Consider the following 6081-nt stretch of genomic DNA (forward strand, 5'->3'; position numbering starts at 1 on the left):
TATCTATATATTGGTCTTCTTTTAAATCCATGGGCATAAAATTGCCAGATGAACAAGATTCCGAATCATCAACAGTTCTATGTTATGTAACAGTTGTTATATTCTAGATGAATAAGCATGTGTTTACAGATTGTGTGTTGTAGTAGTTTACATGATATCGATGTAAGAGATACATGTCTATAATTCTCTGGTAGGTGAACACCTCCTTTCTTTAAGATAGCGGCGATGTTCGCATTCTGCAGTGAGCTGGTAGCTTCCATTGGTCCAATGATTTAAGGAAGATGTATAGACCCTTCCAGTTATTCGCATTTACTAGTGTAAAAGTTGTGTCCCTTAACCGGGTGTGACGTAATAAGATGATACAAAAATGCGCCAGAGAGAAAAGTGCACAGTGTCGCTGATAATATCAACGTCTCTTGCACTATATATGCTTAAATTGCACAAATATTTCATTTTGTATTAAATTGACGCCTATTAAAGCTATCGCTTTTCGCATATTTCATTTTAGTACGTTGAAGCGTGAAAATACATTAAATATTCCGTTCAATAACCCTGTGTGTCGCAAGACAAATCCCGTACTGTTACCACTAAACTTTAAACGTAAATATTTTATTAAAATGCCAAATATTGAAAAAAGCGCCGAACGTTTATATTTTAATGGTATTGATCATTAGCATATGTTTTGAGCGCTTTTGTACCACTCGGGTAACATGACCTTTATTATCGAAAATGGAAATTGAAGTGTCAATTCACCCCACCTGCACAGTTTAGACTCCGCCCACCAGTTGGCAGAAAGAGGTGGAATTCATATAAGCGCATATGGCTCTAGGATAGGCGCCCCCCGGAGAAGTGCCCCTTCAAAGATTTTTTAACGGGCGGAGAACTACCCCCTCACTGTTTTTTATTGGGCGGAGAACTGCCGTTCTGCGGAAAAATTGGGGGCAGAGAAGTGCCCCCCTTGTCATAATTGATGACCCGGAGAAGTAACCCCTAAATAAAGAAATTTCGCGGCGAGTAAATTCGATTTATAGATCGAGTATTACAATGACAAAAAAGCCAGTAACTTTATTGCTAATATGACTGGAAAGTGAGCGAAATTTGAAAAATAATATACAAGTAATAAAAGGTATAAAACGGCAAAAAAATACCTGCCTCGGCATGGACGTCGCCATATTGATTATTACGTGATTTTCCCCTATGTGAACAAAGAAAAAATCCCTTTATGCTAATTTAAAGTTTCCGCGGCTGAATTATTTGATATGTTCCCCGTAATTAAAACAAAAAAATAAGTATGCAATTAATTACATCCTTATGCAAGCTGAAAACAATAATTTATTTGTTTGTTCTCACCAATTACGGATTTCGACGGTTCAATATAATAAACCCGTATGCGGCTTTCTTCAAATGTAACAAGTGCTCAACAATTTAATTAGGCCCGATCTACTAATTAAAAGATTAAAAGATCGCGGTGCGTATCGTTAAAGGTAACACGTTCTCAGCCTACCTAATTAGCTGCAAATAAAAGCAAACTGAAACCGATTTTTTTTTCATAAATGCATGACGCGCTCTGCTCAAAATGCAAACTGTTTCCGTCAAATGTGTAAAATACAACATAGACTGTCAAATATCACTATAATCATTGCATCAATTATGGTGTTCATTAGGAATCAGAGAGGCGCTGCAAAGCTATGCTATGAAGGTTTTTCGTACTCAAAGAAAAAGGAAACCAAGTCAAAGATTCGATGGAAATGTTCTCAGCGACGAAGCGAGAACTGCAAGGGAACCGTCACTACCGATAATCCAGTAAGTTAATTATTAATAAAATATAAATAAATTGTATTAGTATACGATAAGTTAATAACTTAATGAATCAGAAACGACCCTTTTATATATTAGAATATTAAATAATATTACATTGCATGCATTTAGTCATTTAATGATATTTAAGCCTGGTGACGCATTGAGTAGTTCATTGCAAAACTAAGTATTTACATGTATTCTCATTTGATGTTTTCTTTTCACAGCCACGTCCACGACAAGTTCTACGTGGAGGCGTTGAAGGTGCGGGATGAAATCACAGTCGCGTTGACCTCGAATGGGGGCCAGCCTACACACGCGAGCTTTACTGACATTTTTTTCATTTCTGTGTAAAACATACTTATATAATTACAACGAGTAATGAATTTGCAGCCAAAGGTATAAATGCACACGCGAGCTGTACTGGAATCTCTTTAATTTTTGTGTAAAACATACTTATATAATTACCTCGAGGAATTAATTTGCAGCCACGAGTATAAATACACAAATATTCGTGCTGTTATTATTGTCTATTTTATTTCCAGGTCCGAGTAGCAGCGGGAACTACAATGACCATCAAACGACATATGCGTGCTAAGAAGTCGGGGCAGACACCAAAGAACCCTGAGAAACTTGATGACATACCAATTCCATTCCCGGAGGCCTACCGCACCAACCTTATGTACGATAAAAAGTCAACACGCAGTAGGATCCTGGTGTTTTTCCTCAGAGGACGGATTGGGCCTTCTGGAGTCGGCGACAACGTGGTACATGGACGGAACTTTCTCCACCGGTAAATACTGTGTACAATGCAAGCATGTTTTTATACGCATGCTTTGATCGTACGATTATGTTTATTCAAAAAAATAACACGTTGTCCGAATATACATGCTGTGAGTTTTCCATATATTCTAGCTCCTGATTTTGTTCTTTTCGCAAAGTAAGCGAGGTCGCTAAGTGAGAAAATACTGATTTACAGACGCAATGGCAATAACTTACTATATACTTTATTTTAACGTGTATGTTTTTTTTATCGGCAGGTCCGTGAGAACAGCTGACGGCATGATGCTCTTCAGATGAATCCCGCCACGTTTTCAGCTCGACACCTGGAACATTTACACAGCAACAGTCCGTGGAGAAGCGAGGACGAACAACCTATGTGAGGCATGGAATAATGCGTTTCAAGTTTTGGTTGGGCACCAGCATCCTTCGCTGTGGACTGTTGTTGGCTGCTTCATGAAAGATGCCGCCATGTTGGAGACCGAGGTTCCTAGAGTGCGCAACGGTGAGCCTTCCACTGAGTAATAGAAGAATTCTACAGAGAGATGTATGTATGATTGTAACTGTGTGTGTGTGTGTGTGTGTGTGTGTGTGTGTGTGTGTGTGTGTGTGTGTGTGTGTGTGTGTGTGTGTGTGTGTGTGTGTGTGCGTGCGTGCGTGCGTGCGTGCGTGTGTGTGTGCGTGTGTGTGCGTGTGTGTGCGTGTGTGTTGTATTGAGAGTTAAGTATGATCTTGCCAATGCATATGCGTTAGGAACCTTACATACAAAGGGATATAAACATTCCGAATATATTTATTTTGTGCAGTAACTAATTATCTTCCTTTGTAGATGTGGACTTATAGGAATATTTGTTAACATTTAATTACATCAAATTATGTTCAAAACAAAGGTACTAATAGTTTAAGTGTGGTCTCATAACCAATACTCGCAGATAATGACTATTAACGTCGCGTTTAATTGCGCTATTCAAGTAAGTTGATAATAAACTGACTATATTATCATGCAAATTAAACAAACGCAAATCCATATCCTTATCTGCAACCCTAGCGCATTTAGTAAAAAAAATATCAATACAGAAATTTGCTTACTGAAACTGCCTAACTAAACGATTCATTGGGGCGTATTGTAAACTATAATATTTGCGATATTAATTTTATATGTGTGATAGTTAGTGAACTGTGATAATGCCTCAATTGTGTACTACTTCGTATCGTAAGGCCTTCTGTAATCGTGTACCTGTATCAAAGGTCTCAATAGCCTGATGCAGATACAAGAAATTATATCGCTGTCTTAGGCCACATGTATCAAATAAACGTAATAGCTTTTTGCAAAGTGCTTGGTCCTTTATCAGTGTTGATGAAGTGTAAGTTCAAATAGTTTTGTTCGACATAATAATACAAGAAATGATGTAGGTATACCTGTATGTGATGTCCGTTTAGCTGTCAGAAAGATTTGCGTTTTAATGTAACTATCCCGTCTTTCTATATTTTCTGTCAGCATGCTTAAATTACTCATTTTTGCATTTGCACAAATTAAAAGGGATAAACATATGTTACGCACGTATTTTATTAATAATGTATACAAAACAATCAGCAGATAAATAAACACGAAAACGAATTACGACCCCATGATACTGAAGCTACTGCCATAAACAACTGGCCATTTTGACTGCTTTTTGTCATGTTTTTAAGTTAAATTTTTTACAAATTTTAATTGCGCGGTTGCAATCGTTCGTGAAAATACATGGCCTACAAACCCTTCTAAAATGGGTTGATATATGTGTCAGGGGAATGTTTGTTCGACTTGTGTTTGTCCCAATAAGAATACTATGCACACCTTTTCCTGGTAATTTAAAATTGTCATTTTGCTAAACTTTGCACGAGACATTTATAGAAGCAATCAACAGGTCGAAGTTATTATTATTGTTAAGTTCGTTGCAATAACTTCGATATGATTCCGATGCATCTATTGAAGCTGTTCAGTAAAATATATTAGATTAATAGTTTGCTACATCACGATATATCGTCAATGTCTGTAAAGTGAACAACAAGATTCATGGCCTGCTCTTGTTGTTTTACAACAATCTACATTAATTTCGTCATGTGAGAACACAAGAAAAATTAATTATAAATTTTACCTAAATACTTAACGTTAAATTGACTTCTCTGCTATTTTCCTGTTTAATTTTTATGCGTAACTTCGTTTATATACAGCAGTAGATGTTGATAACGACCATTTAAAATACTCATAAAACGGCTCTTACCAGGATATAACCCAAGTTGTATGTTATATATAGTTTTGTAATAATTTTATAGACTATTTAAGGCCGCCTTGGCGTAGTAGATATGGTCTAGAGCAGGGCATTGGTGTCATTCTTATGGTGGGAGCATTTTTTAGATAACCCCGAACTAAACAAAGTACTAATTGAACCCAAGATATAGACTTTAAAGCGTTTTAATAATCCTTGTGTGTTTAATGCAGTCGAGCTTAAAAATTTAAATTAAACTAATTAACAAAAGTAAAAGTCATATCAGAAGATTAAAACTAAAGATACGGACATTAATTTATTTGCCGTTTTAAACGATTGTGAAATAGAATCATATATAGTACCTTAATAACAAAACATATAATAGCAGTCAATAGCAAATTCAGACTTGTTTTCAGCACAACAGCGCTAGAACGGCATTCATCCATGTCTGCCTAGTAACTGTCGATTTAGTAGTCATCAACAGATCCTTGCGAGTCTTGGTCATTATAGTAGTTGCTGTTCTCAGAGACGAGATGTCGACGTTGATGCCCGAATTCTACTTCTGGGCACTCGTGGCAAACGACTGTGTTGCGATTGCAAAAGTTCGTTGTGTCTTCTGAAATCAGATTAAAATTATGTCAACTATGTAAAACATACGTTTGTTGTTTTAATTTCTGGTTCGTGTTGAATTGGGTTTCTATAGCCACATTCTGTTTCTTAATATCAGATGTCAGTGCAATAATGTAAAGCATGTAAGCAAGAGTTATTAACTTTTAATTTTGACCAATGCACAAATACAAAATATTGAAACATTAAACGCGGATAAATAACGCCAGGGATCATCGGCTTAGTGAGCGAAGCTTTGTGGTTATAAACCAGTAGGTAATGTGGTTATTGTCTTAAAAAATGCTAGTTGGTGGTAATTATAATTTCCCGAAAATATTAGTTTTTTTTTCATTTGTTCTATGCTTAAATAGTTTTCCTTGTGATCTAACCATATTGATGAAAATTTACTAGTGGCACGATATTGGTGAATATTTATATTTTTTTCTATTTTAATGTTAAGTTTCCACGATAAAATATCATTTTTTGTTCGATATGTGTCGTTTTAATAGTAAAATAAATATATAAACTACAAACTTTTCAATTCATCCACAAGCCAATTGTAGAATTTTGCCTAGTTGTTGTTGTACCATGCGCATGATTTGACGTGAAGATTGCCTCTGTATTTGAAAAAATTGACTTGCTGATTGCA

This window comes from Dreissena polymorpha, chromosome 8, assembly GCF_020536995.1.
Source record: "Dreissena polymorpha isolate Duluth1 chromosome 8, UMN_Dpol_1.0, whole genome shotgun sequence".
In the NCBI taxonomy this organism is placed as follows: Eukaryota; Metazoa; Mollusca; class Bivalvia; order Myida; family Dreissenidae; genus Dreissena; species Dreissena polymorpha.